At 42.7% G+C, this 14,015-nt stretch overlaps 1 pseudogene; it reads left to right on the forward strand.

The window, feature by feature from the left end:
• The first annotated feature begins 289 nt into the window (after window positions 1–289).
• Window positions 290–14,015, forward strand: part of LOC109323901 — a 16,251-nt pseudogene continuing 2,525 nt past the window's right edge.

The following is a 14,015-nucleotide window of genomic DNA, read 5'->3' on the forward strand; positions in this document are numbered from 1 at the left end:
ACCCCTGATCATGCGCGTGGCTCTCCTCTGGACTCTCTCAAGCTTCTCCACATCCTTTTTGAATTGTGGAGCCCAAAACTGGACACAGTACTTGTAAGTCTGTAGTTATTAAAATAGACATAATAAAATTTACTTATTCATTGAAGGTTCTCAAAACATTTTACAAGCATTGTATCAAGGTATAATACACTTTTTTCAAGATATAGAGCAATTATTTTCACTTTAGATTTTGAACAAATGTTATGCAGCCAGATGAGCATGGTCACATATACTATGTGACACTGCAAACATGTTTGCAGCACCACATACCGCAGAGTCTGGTGTTCTTCATGCTGCAAGGGTATACTGCCCAAGCTTGTGTTGCACTAGGTTTTTTTCCATGAGATTTTTTTGACCTCCCCTGAATATCCAGGGATCAAAAAAACCCATGAGGAAAAAATGCCCTGGGAGACAGAAATCATAGTTATTTAGCCTCCTTATAATATATCCTTTGGACATGCAAAAAATTGTCATAATCTCAGAACAAGGAACTGCTTATGTCACAAATTTGATTATTTACACTGTGAACTTTGCCCTATTCCTACACACCTCAAAATGTATATTTCCAGCTCTCACATTATGGTATCAGAAAAATTCTTCTAAAATGACAGAAAAGCACCAACCTACCTTAGTTACAACATAAATGGCTTTTACGGTTTTCTCCAGGATTTTGTAGGTTCCAAAAATTAGCTGTTTCCTGCACAGTATAGGCAAGAAAATATTGCATGTCATCTGCCTCCTGAGAGCTAGAAGAGTCCTAGACCTGTTTAACTTCATAGTTTTTAACATCCTTAGAATTTTCTTATCAGTATCCTTTACTGTGATCAAAGTTTATCCTGCTCACCTTCCCTCAAATTCATCTTCTCTGTATATTCTGTGATGTACTTAATACTGTAATTTTATTCCATCAGTTTTAACTTATTTGGGACACCGGTGAAAAATGCAAGTAGGATTTACATATAACAGGAAGCAAAAGGATTATAGAAACTTCAAAATTACCTTAACTTACATGACTTTCTGAATCTATTTCTTTTCCTAGCTGACTGATCTGATTTTTGCTTTTTAATCCCATCAGGATATACCCACTAAACTGGTGGCAAAAGCTCTTCCTCTACCAATGATTGTCCATAGACACTGATTTTTGAGCCCAAGAACAGACTATACAGTAGCATTACAGTCTGCATCAAGACAAGTTGATTGGGACTAGGTTGTTTCAGAGTGGAGTGAAAATACGGTTTTGTACAGCAGGTGAGTTTGGAAAAATATAGATCATAGAGGACCATATGTTGGCCTGTGGGGTCAGGCCAACTCTCAGGATCACAATATTGCTCTGTTAGACAGGAGGGTGTGATAGAATTGCACATATACAAACACACAAATCAATTTGGTGCATACATACACACACTACCAGCTCAGGCACATACACATCCAAACCAGCCTAGGTACATGCATATCTATCACCAATTCAAGTACATACACTATGCAACCCAAAAGTTAGACAAAAATCAATTGTCCATACCCACACACTCAGTACACATACAGAGATCACTAATTCATATATAATGCACATAATGATGTGTGTGTGTGTATACAGACACCCCTACCAGTTCACATACAAGTAAGTGCCTAACTTGGATGGAATGGTATGTATGTGTGCTTGGGGTACCTGGTTAAGGTCAGAAAAAGAGAGTGAAAGTTGCCAGAACTCAGATTAGAACCGGCAGACTAGAGAGTAGCTGGCTGAGGAACCAAGGCTTGGCTTTGCTTAAGATCAGTTGGCTCCAGGGTTACTCAAGGTCACTCGTGCAAGGGAAAAAAGCCTGGTGGCAAGGAGCAGACAGCCAGGAAAGCGAGAGCGAGACAGAAACCTGGCAGCTTGGGGATGGAAACTGAGGCAGATAGCTGAGATATTGGGGCAGGGAGGCAGATAAGTGGTGGCAAGGAGGAGACAGCCAGGAAAGAAACTGCGGCAGAAATGTGGGATCTCAGGGGAAAAGGCAGTGGGGATAAGACAGTGGCACAGAAACAGGGGGTTTGCAGGCAGAGAGGAGCTCAGGACAGGTGTTGGAGGTGGTGGTGAGCCAGAAGGAGAGGGAGAAATGAGACAGAAGTTAAAGGGGCAAGGAGCAGAGATTGGAGCAGGGCCAGACTGTAGTAAAGCAAACCCAACTCAGGAGTCTAAATAACAGTTTTATTAAATAGACAACACACTACACAGCTTGTAGCAGGGTACTAAGGTGTCTGGTACTGACAACAGTAGTATGGGCTCAGCTGCCACTCCCCAGGGTAGCACAGATGTGGGTTGCCGAGACAACCAGTTGGGTCAGCTGACCAGAAGGGGGCAGGGCCTGGCCTATATAAACAGTTCCCCTCTGGCAGCTGAGGAAGTGGGAGCTCTGCCGGAGTAAGCAGAGCAGGGAAGCTGGATGGCCTGAGCAGTTGCGGTGTGACGATACTGGGTGGAGGAAACCCTAGTAGGAATATGAATGAAGGGTAGCCAGTTTGGCTTGGAATTTATATTTTAGCCCAGGAGTGGGAGTTTGCTCTTTTGTTTTTGTGTTACACCAGAGGATCGGGTGAGGCTGTAGGGGTGGAGGAGGCGTGAAGGAGCTCCCCAGTAGTGGGGGGGTTCCTGGCGCTGGAGAGGGCTCTGCATTTTGAGGTGTCCCGGCCCCAGTGTGGGCAGTATCGGGAGGTGCCCAGTGTGGGCGCAGGCGGGAAGCCTCAGTAGGGCGGAAGACCTGGAAAGGGTCGATTGCGAGGAATCGTGAGGCAAGGCCCCCGTGTGGGTGGGGTATTGTGAGGAAAGGCCCCGGTGGGGGCTTTGAGAGCCACGGGGAGACAGGACCCAGTGGGGGCTATGAGAGCCATGGGGTGACAGGCCCCAGTGTGGACAGGAGCCACAAGAGAAAGCAGCAGGTGCCCGCAAGGGCATAAGCAGGCAACTAGACAGAGCCCAGATACATCAAGGCACCGTGTCAAGGAGGGTTAGAAAGGCAGTCTTCCTTTAACATATTACCATCAAAGACGTGGCGGGCAAGATAGCGAGGGTGCATTAAACCTGATTTGGCACTGTAGATAGGGGGTGCTAGGTTCACGGCACTGTATGGGGCACTGTAGGTTCACGGCACCCCAGGTCGCATCCTGCCACACAGCCCCATGAAGTTATTGGTTCACACATGCACACTCACATGCACACAAGCACTCACAATGGCAGCAAGAGAAAGAGACTCAGTGCAAGGGTTGGCGTAGAGGTAGGGAAGAGAAACAGAATCCAAGTCCTTGGTTGAGGAGGGAGTGGGGGTGATTGCTACCTATGCAGGCTGGAAAGGGATCCTTGTCCAGTAGTAAGTGTTTTCCAGAGGGGAGTCCACAGGCGGGACCTCTGGGTGGAAAGGTGGTGTGCCATGTTACTGGTCCAGATGGAGAGGGTGTCCCAAGGAGTCAGTCTTCACTACCCTTTTTTATGGGGCAGACTGCCTCTGATCTCCAAAAGGGGAGGGCCTGTTCAGGTAATGTCAGTCCTTTTCCAGCAGGTTCCACATGTTCTTACTGAGCATATACACTCTTGGCACAATGGTGGGTTGCCTCATCTTTTGTTTCTTGAATGCTGATTGTGGCTCCAATGGCTGGGTCGTTGGTCCTGGTATTGGTTTTGATGGCTTGATCATTCAGAGGGAGCTATTTTTAGACCTACTGCCATTGTCTCTCAAGCACCCACATTCATCCCCATTCATTCAGGAACCAAGTTACATAGGAGGGGTAGGTGTGAGTCATAGGTTAAGGGACAAAAAAAAAATCAACACAAACATAATAATTATCACTTATAAAACAGTGGATATCTATATCAAAATATCAAGGCACTTATTTGCAAAGAGGGGAGAGAAAAATAAAACACTACCTAAAATAAAATGTTAAAGCTTATCCTACATCTTAGCTTACTTATACTTATCTATGGGGAATAAAGAGGGATAGAACAAGTTAGAAATGGTTGGGGAAGGGGAGGGAATGCATTTTAGAATAATAAAAAAAGAAAAACGGGGTTTTGCTACATATAAATTAAACAAAGATAAACTGTGCTACATGAAAAGATTTCTCTTCTGTTTGAGCCAGTGTTTTGTCTCCAATACTTGTCCACATTGGAAATGGAAGTGTTGGAAATTTGTATGTAAACTGGAGCTGCTTCTTTGTTAGGTGGTGAGAAGAAACTCACACCTCCCCTGCCAGTGCTCCTTCATCAAGTGTACTCAGACCCAAATAATTTTAAGTCTTTAAATTGCATATATGTGCCAGCTAGACAGTTTTTAGACACCTAAATCACTAAACAGCATCCTAATAAACTCACACAAAACAACATAGCTCCTGTCTGCATACCTAAATTTCTGAGATTGCATGTAGGCATTTCTGCCTTAGCCTGAAATGTTCCGTACAGTCCATTGTGTTGACAAATTTGCTCACCTGAGCTTAGAGGAGATATGAACAAGGCTCCAAGGTGCCTAATGCCACATTCACTCTCTCCTGTTCATCTCGGGATGGGGCAGTAGTTCTACATAGTTTCCTGTAATGCATGCAATAGAGAGAACAACAGTTAGGGATTGTTAGAAATAGAAACAAGGGTGTGCAACTAGGTGGTGGTGCTGGTGCCAAGGCAGGAATGATTTTAATGTAGATTGTGATAATAGTAAAGTGGTAGTTTTGTAACCATATGATCCTTGTTATTGTAGCCTATAAATTTACTGAAAACTCCATATTGTGTATTCTTGCCTGACCTGAGTTTTTTGCTTGACATAAGTGAATGAACCTTGTATAACTTTTTTGTGTGTGAATGTATCTGAAAGGGTGAATGGTGGGAGAATGGCATAGAGATGAAAAAAGGAAGATTTAACTGTTTATGTAGTCAACAAGGCACTAAATGTGTAAGTTACCAGTCAGTAAACTAATTAATGGATGGCTGAAGAATCCCTTTGAGACCTAGGCACAAAGGAGAAAACCAGGAGAAGGAATGCAGCACATCCTGCCAGATGGGCAGCAAGGACAATTCAAGGCTGAGATACCAGCTTTTATGAACAAACTGACCTCGAGCTGAGATAAGAAGACAAGGGAGGAGAAACAACTGTAACAACAGATATTGGCCATGGAAAACCCCAAGGTGCTGAACAAAGGATGGGAATAGCTGTAAAAGAAAGATTCTGAAAATGCCAGGCTGGATAAGACTCTACCTTGATTGCTGCTTTCTTCACAGCACTGATGTGTCTGTTCACCCCACTCCAGCTGCTATCTTCATCTTCTCTGAATGGGCCTCAGCTGGCCACCCAATGCTTCTATTGAGAAACTGTGGCTGGTAACTATAATATATGCATGGAACAGTTGTTCTGTGTTTGCATATATCTGTGTGTAATCATGTGCATGATGATTTGTATGTGTCTGTATGAGTGGTGTGTCTGAACCTCTATGTCTGATTCTTATAATCAATAAACACAGCATTTTGCCTTATCCTCCTTCATAAGGTCTTGCTCTTGATTTGATATACTGGATTTAAAGTGCTCACCTTTGGTTAGAGCACTAACCTAGGACATGACATTATAACAAGCGGTGGGATCTGTGTGTTCAAATCTCTAGCAAAGTGGTCTAGAACTTGGGTCTACTACTTTCTAGGCAAGTACTCTAACCACTGGGTTGCTGAGCTAAAAGATGTAAAGGCAGTCATTCAGGTTTTCTGGCACACACCGTACTACTGCACTAACTGTGTGCAGGTATCACTAATAGTGTTCATTACTGCTTAGTGCCTTTGAGCAGTCTGAAGCAGTGTCTGACAGGGTGCATTATACAGTTCATAATTGTCCTTATCGATATATGGGAGATGGCCAAACATGCAAAGTTGTGTCTGTCTCCCCAGAGTAGAACACAACTGGACTGCAGGTTGCCAGCACCCTGGCTGCCTTCTTTATCCTGTTTGGAGTCTGATTCCTTCACAGGTGCAGTAGGATTGGGCACAGTGGGAAACTTAGGTGCCTTAGGGGTGCAACAGAATTAGGCCTCCTGAGAGACTTTGCGATTAATAGCAAACCAAACTGGACTTTAATTTAATTTAATTTGTGATTAATGGCAAACTGAATGGCAGGCATGTTCCAGGATTTGAGTGTCATCATGCAGACAATAGAGAGCTGGCCAGCCTGTGTCCCTGGCAGCAATCCCCAGTCCCAAAGGATGGTTTTTTTTAAATCATTTGGTGTAGAATTGCCCTTGCGCCTCTTCTGAGGTTCAGACAGCTATATAACAGGATATGCAGCTTCCTGAAAAGGTATAATAAGTACTTCTCTTTGTAGTGTTCTCCAGCAGCTTCCTTACCTCGAGGCATCCCCTTGTGAACATCTTAAACACCTTGAATACCTCAAGGCACTACTAGTTCTAGTCAACATGTTTAGTTTTGTGCTCAAAAAATGTACACTTGGATCTTAGTTTTACATAGCATTGTGGAGATAGGCTTCCCCCGTATTTTAGGTCCTGCCCATGTGAAAGCCTTCCTCTTCATATTAAAAAATGTAAGCGAGTGTTCCTGTGATCCCTCTGAACTGATGTGAGTTTGACTCTGTTCTAGCAGCTTTTGACAAGGATCAGAGAACTGGAATTTCTTTTTTGTGATACTGCGATCTTTTTGTCCTTTCATTCATCAGGCACTTATGTCACAGTGAAGAGAAACAGCTTGCCAAATGGGGACAAGACATCTATTGCAACCCTGCTGGTTGATGTTAATCAATTCAAATTGCCTATTTCCCTTATTTAAAGGAATCTTATTTAAACTAAGTTCAGACTGTAAAACTAGGAGATAATGGTGTTTTTCTTTCTGGGCTAACAAATTCTTTTCTTCCCAGATTATTCAAAAGTTCACTTAACACAACTTCTTGAAAAAGCTGAAGTAATTCCAGGATGTATGCTCAAACTTTCTGTTTTTTATGGGAATCAGCACAAAGAATGCTTTGATTATATCAGGTAAGAAAATAGATGAAGAGTCAATGGTGCAAATTAACAGAGAGGTGAAATATGGATATTATAACTTAACTCTAGTTGGTATGAAAATAGCATATTGAGTGAGAGCACCCATTTCAGTTTTACAGCAGAAAGTGTGAATACTACTTTTCCTGTTCAGGATAAAAGTGACTTTTTATTTAAGATAAAAGTTTGCTTTTGGGAGGGCATTGTGGTGGATGTCATCTTCCTAGAATTTAAGAAGGCCTTTGACACTTGCTTCCCACATTCTCTTAAAGAACCTAGGTGATCAAAAAAAAATTGATGCCTACACAGCCAGATGGGTGGCAAATTGGCTAGATGGTCACACCCAGAGAATTGTGGTTGGATGGGTCATTTTCATCCTGGAGGGCTGTGGGCAGTGGAGTCCCCAGGGTTTGTCCCTGGGGCTGTAATTTTCAACATCTTTATCAGCGATCCGGATGTCGGTGCAGAAAGCAAGCTGATGACACTGAGATGTGGGGCAAGATGGGCATGCTGGAGGGAAGGGACAGAATCCAGCTAGATCTAGACAGGATAAATGGGTGGATGAGAATAGGATGGAATTCTACACAGACAAGTGCAGGGTACTGAATCTAGGGAGAAAGAGCCAGCAACACACCTAAGGCTGGGGAACACCCTTCTCAGCAACACAGTGGCTAAAAGGGTTCTCAGAGTCATTGCTGACTCCAGGATAAACATGAGCTGCCAATGTGAGGAAGCAGTCAATAAGGCTAATCGCACTTTGTCACGCATCAACAGATGAATCATAACCAGGTCTATGATGGTGATCCTTCCCATCTGTGTGGCATTGGTCAGACTGCAGTTGGACGACTGCATCCATTTCTGGGTGTTGCACTTCAAGAGGGATGTGGTCAATTGACAGGGTGCAGAGGAGGACCACTTGCATCGTCAAGGGGCAACAGGGCAGGCCATATGAAGAGAGGCTAAAGGGCCAGAATCTATTCAGCCTCCACAAGAGAAGGCTGAGAGGGGATCTCGTAGCTGTTTACAAACCCACCAGGGGGGACCAGCAGAAATTGGGTGAGGCTCTATTTTCCCGGGCACCACCAGGTTTACTAGAAATAATGTCCACAATTTGTTACAGAGAAGTTTCACGCTGGACATCAGAAAACATTACTGAGGCTCTGGAATGGATTCTCAATGGTGGTGGTGGTGGTGGTGGTGGTGGTGGTGCTCTCTTCTACGCTGGACGTCTTCAAGAGGACGTTGACAGATATTTGGCTGGGGTGTTATGACCCCGGCATTCATTCCTGCCCAGGGCAGGGGGTCGGACCTGAAGATCTGTTTAGGTTCCTTCCAACCCTAAGCACTATGCCACTATAGTGGGCTGCATTGGTAGTAGGTCCAAGGAAGTAATTATTCCCCTCTATTCAGCACTGGTGAGGTCATATCTGGAGTCCTGTGTTCAGTTTTGGGCCCCCCACTATAAAAAGGATGTGGATAACTTGGAGAGAGACCAGCAACAAAAATGGTGAGGAGTGGGGTACATGACTTATGAGGAAAGACTGAGGGACCTGGGCTTATTTAGTCTACAGAAGAGAAGACTGCAGGGGGATTTAATAGCAGTCTTCAACAACCTGAAGAGGGTTCAAAAGAGGATGGCTGATGGTGGTGTTAGTGGTGGCAGATGACAGAACAAGAAGCAAACAGCAAAGTGTCAAGTTGCATCAAGGGAAGTTTAGGTTAGATATCAGGAAGAATTTTATCACTAGGAGGGTAGTAAAGAACTGGAACATGTTACCCAGAGAGGTGGTAGAATCTCCATCCTTGGAGGTTTTAAGACCTGGCTAGGCAAAGCTTTGGCTGGGATGATCTAGTTAAGGATGGTCCTGCTTTGAATAGGGACTAAATGACCTCCTAAGATCCCTTTCAATCCTAATTTCCTTTGATTCTAATGGAAAGTAGGAACTGAATGTGTAGAGCCTCTATCAAAGTTTGACATCTGTCCTGATTAAAATCTCTGAACACATACCAATACAAACATGGCTACAGATTTTTTTTTGCAAACAAACGGAGTAATTATGCTTATGCAACCGCAATATTATCTACCCTATTTTGAAAACTTTAGTGTATCTTAACATGTATCTTTTGAGTAAAACGATTAGGTGGAGGTTATCATCTCTATTATTGCTGAAGAAGCAACATGCTTTTGCACAAACAGCAAGGCTAGACAAGGATCCAACTTAAATATAAATTAATTCACTTCTAAATAAGGGGTTAGAACTCAGGAACCAACTTAGGAAAAATAACAATGTGGTAGCAAAAATATTATATACTGCTAACCTCGAAGCAATGTGGAAAGAGCTGTGCAGAATGATTAGAGCTCTGAGCAGGCATTAACATGATTATTTCTTACATTGTAATATTGTCACTGTAATCTATTAAAAATTCCAGGTGCAGACAGAAGTCATTATGATGTTGGTACCAGGGGGAGGGGAATCTTGCTGATAGCTTCAAGCCTTGCAGCCAGTTGCCCATAGCAATGGCCCCCTCCTCCATGTGAGCCTGTGCTGTTTTCAGATAAGGGGGAAGGGAGCAGAAGGAGGTCATTCTAGGGGTTACCCAGCCAGTGCTGGAGGGTGGGCTGTGTGGATTGAGGCCCTCTCACCCTCCAGTGGGGGGATGAGAAACACCCAGACCAAATTCCCTCTGCCACTTTCACCCTTCCCATTCTGAAAACAGCAACAGACTGGGAGGCAATGCAGACACAAGTTATAGGATGACATGTTTTGTAATGTCTTCATCTGAATCCTCATGCTATGATGGATCAGATTTCCACCTGATCAACCTGCACCTAAAGCAGTCTGCAGCTGTGCCTTTCTGTTTGGTCATGGATGCTTTCTGTGGCCAGATCAGACAAAAATTATCACTTCTGACTGTGCTTTTATCAGGGTCTAGTTTAGTACTGCATAACTCCAGTTTTACATGGGAATGACTCCTGTTGATACCAGGAAAATGAAACCTGCATAAAAGGGAATCAGTCCTTTTAGTCCAGTGAGAAGAACCCATAATCTGACATTTCTAGATTTGGAACTCTGTGTACCTTTGTACCTACTAGATGGGAGTCTTGTGCCTTCGTGTTGTGTTTCTGCTAGATTTTTTTTAAGTTAATCAAATTAATGACAAAACTAAAAGCAGTGTGGCTGCAGAATGAATTGTGTTTTTTTTCCAGTTTTTCTGAGAACCTAGTAAAACCCTGCAACTATCCTAGATTGCCCCCTTCCCAAGAAATAAATTCTCATGGTAACTTTTGAATTTTAATTTCTTTGTTTTCATAGATATTTGGCTAAATTGCACATGAATTTGTCCACAACTGCAATTTTAGACTTGCTGCTTCAAATAGAGAGAAATCATAGATGTATTATTTAAGTGGCTGTCCTGTATCTTTTTCTGTTTTGCATGGTCTTTCCTTTAAGGTTCCAGCCTGAGCTAGTTTTCCTTGTTGTAAAAAAGTTGGACATTACCTGAAAGGAAAATGGAATTTAATTTTACTGACTTTATGTTAATGTAATGTACCAAGTGGCAGCTGGAATATACAAATGTTTATCTGTTGTTACAGAAATCAGGTACATTTAAACTTTTTTAAACACTTCAGTAAGAATTTCTGGAAATAAAGTCATTATATTCATGACTGCTAATACACTTTCTCTTAGTGTGAACTTCAATGCAGTCACAAAAGTGACATTTAAAAAACTAAGTCACAGTTTGTGTAACCTTCCAGTTCTCCTCCTAACTAGCATTTCATATCCCAGTGTTCTGCTATGTGATTTAACAGAGCTCAGATGGATTCATATAGTATCCTAACTAGCATGTCAAATTCTATGTATTGGAGCTAGATAGGAACTGGAATGCATTTCATAACAGACAGCATCATGGACAATGTAACTGTATTCTGGAGCACCATTAACTTAGCTCCCAAATGTATGTTTTATATGTGGCATGTAAGTACACTAACAGCTGCTTTAATAAATACTAACTGCTTTCTATGAATAGCCTGCACGCTATGAATCCTTGGGGAAGAGTATCTTATAATTAGTCTAGTTGGCAGCTGGATGTCAGTATCTTTCCACAGAAATACATCTGCAAGCACATTTTTCAGGTTGCAGGAAGGTGGCCATTAAAGATGATAATTTTTTGGTGTTTGTTTTGTTTATAAACTCCTTAGCTCAATTCCAGACCCTTTCGGTTCAAAACAGTAATTCTGTAACAATAAAGATGGAGATCACGAGAGATGTAGAGAGTACACAATGTTTGCCTTAAAGCAACTTGTTTGAATAGGCAGAAGGGTTATAATCACTAGTAGTGGCACTGTAATTGATAAAGCAAATTTATTGTACTGCATTTACGAGCCTTGTGACTGAGCTTCTTCCATAGTTCAATGATTGTGATGCCTCCGAAGTTAATAGCAATCAATGCTCACACGCATATCAGGAGCTGATACTAAATTAGCTTTCCATAAGCATGCACAAAATGAGTCCAGTGTCTTTTGTTAATTTGTTAATTTAAAAAAAAGTCAAGGTCATAACTGTAGCTGGGACTATCACAGGTTAAAATATAGACCAGAAAACAAATATAAAAAATATTCCAAAGCAACAAGAGGTAGAGATAGATCTAGCATGCATGAAAGCACTAGGAATCTTCTGCAACCTTGCAAACAAGCAAGCAAATTTCAGTTCTACCAGTGACAGACAAATCTGAAGGTTTCCCTGGTGTTTGCATTCACAAGGAGGTTTGAGGTGTGGGGCATTAATATAAAGATATTATAGGGCACAGGTCTGCTGTACAGGTGCATTTGATTTGCTGAAAACGATGTACATTTTCTAACAAAGCCCAGTTTACTAAACTTAAGGAGCTCAAAATGTCTGCATTAAGAACAGGGACATAAGGCATGTGCTCTACATGGAATGTTAATGTCCTTTTACAAGCACCTCACTAGGCTCAGCATCTAATCAGTCTGCCTGCATGTTTCATTGCTCTTATTCTCATACCAGGTGTGGTCAAAGATAACTAACGTGGTGTTTACAAAGCATTGTCTTGATGGAACTACTTTGAGCTTCGTGTGTTTGTTGGATTTAACCACCAGATCAGATACAGTCCATACAGTTCATGCATGTAATACAGCAAATTGCCAGGAGGTGGCCTGGAATTATTGATCTAATTTATATCTTTAAACTTTATACATACACAGACTTAGATAAGTCTGGTAAGTCTGCCTCTGAAATGTTTAGGCATGCCAAGGCATGAGAGATCATAGTTGGATGGATGGACACACACACACTATGCATGTTTGTTAATTTTGATAGCACTTATGAAAAGGAAATCAAACCATTGGCGGTGGATTTTGAGTTGGTGTAGCAAAATCCCAAGTTTTTCTTTTTTTTTAATTTAAAAATATATTCCCTCCCCTTCCCCAACCGTTTCTGACTTTCCCTGTGCCCTCTCTATCCCTTATAAGTACTTGTAGGTAGTCATAGATAAGCTAAGTTCTTGTAGTCCATTATTGTAACAAGCCCCTTTTTATATTTTAAATAGTATTCTGTTATTTTTGTATTGATTTTTACTGTTTTATATTGATATTGTATGATTTAGGCCTGTTCCTTTAAGTTAACCAAAGTAATGTCAAGCCTCCATCTTGTTATGTCGTCTCCATTTTGTGTCCCCTACCTCGGCATACCCTATTGTACCCTATTTTAACCGTGTTTCAACTATGACTCATACCTACACTTCCTATGTAAATTGGTTCCCTGGGTGAATAAGGATGAATGAGGGTGCTTGACACATAATGGTAGCAGGCCAAAAAATAGCTCCTGCTCAATGACTGGACCATCAACTCAATGACTAGACCACTGCCTTGTGTTGACTCTCCCTGAAAGCAGACCTACTCGCAGGACCCAGTATTTGACAGATAAAGACCCTCCAAGAAATCAGCGAAATAGAAACAAAGAACAGAATAGAAACCAGAAACTCCACCATTGTATCCCACCAGACAATGAGTACACCTGGAACTGCATGACTTCATCTGAACAGGACTGGCCTTTGCCTGGACATGTCCTGCTCACTGGAGTCACAAGCAGCCCACCACTGTAAATGGGGTGGAAGACCGTCACCTTCTCGGGATGCCCTCTCCTTCTGGACCAGCACTATGCCATGCCACCTTTCCACTCAGAGGCCCTGCTGGCGGCCCACATTGGATAAAACCTTGCTGGAGCAGACTCTGGCTTGCCATCAAGGTTCATCTCACAGCCTGGATAGGTAGATATCACTCACCTTCCTCCAAGGGACCTGAACTGTTTCTGCAAATGTGGACCTCAAATCCCTCCATTAAGTCTTTTCTCTCCTGTTACTATTGTGTGGGTGTCTGTGAGAGAGTGCTTGTGTGTGTGTGCGCGAACCAATAACTTTGTGGAGCTGTATCACTATACAGTCTGTTGCCTGTTTAATAGAACTGTTATTTTGGAAATCCAAGTTGGGTTTTTGTCTTACTGACCTCCTGACCCCACTCCAGTCTCTGGTCTCTGCTCCTCTGACCTTCATTCTCTCTCTCTCTCTCACTAACATCTTGTCTCTCTCTTTGCTGCCTCCAATCTCCAATACCCCAGTCTCTCTCACCTCCAACCTGGCTTAAACCCTGGTTCTGCTCTCCGGCAATATCCTGTCTTTTACCAGCCCCACTCTGCCTCCCAGCTTCTTCCCCTTTATCTTCTGGCTAGCTGCTTTCCCAATCTCCTCTGGCTTTTGCTTCTTCCATTGCCCTCTGCTTTGTCGGGGAAAACCGAAGGATCGGGCCCCAAGGTCACGGTGGGCCGGCGTGGCAATTAGATACGGACAGGTGGGATTAGCAGCGTAGAGTCTGGAGTTAGGGACTCGGAGCGGGTTGAGAAAAACAGGTGAATTTATTTGACTTACGCTTCAGGCGTAGGCAGAAAGGTCTTCAGTTACAGTTTTGA

Source organism: Crocodylus porosus, unplaced genomic scaffold (genome assembly GCF_001723895.1).
Source record: "Crocodylus porosus isolate Cpor-Errol unplaced genomic scaffold, CroPor_comp1, whole genome shotgun sequence".
Taxonomy (NCBI): Eukaryota; Metazoa; Chordata; order Crocodylia; family Crocodylidae; genus Crocodylus; species Crocodylus porosus.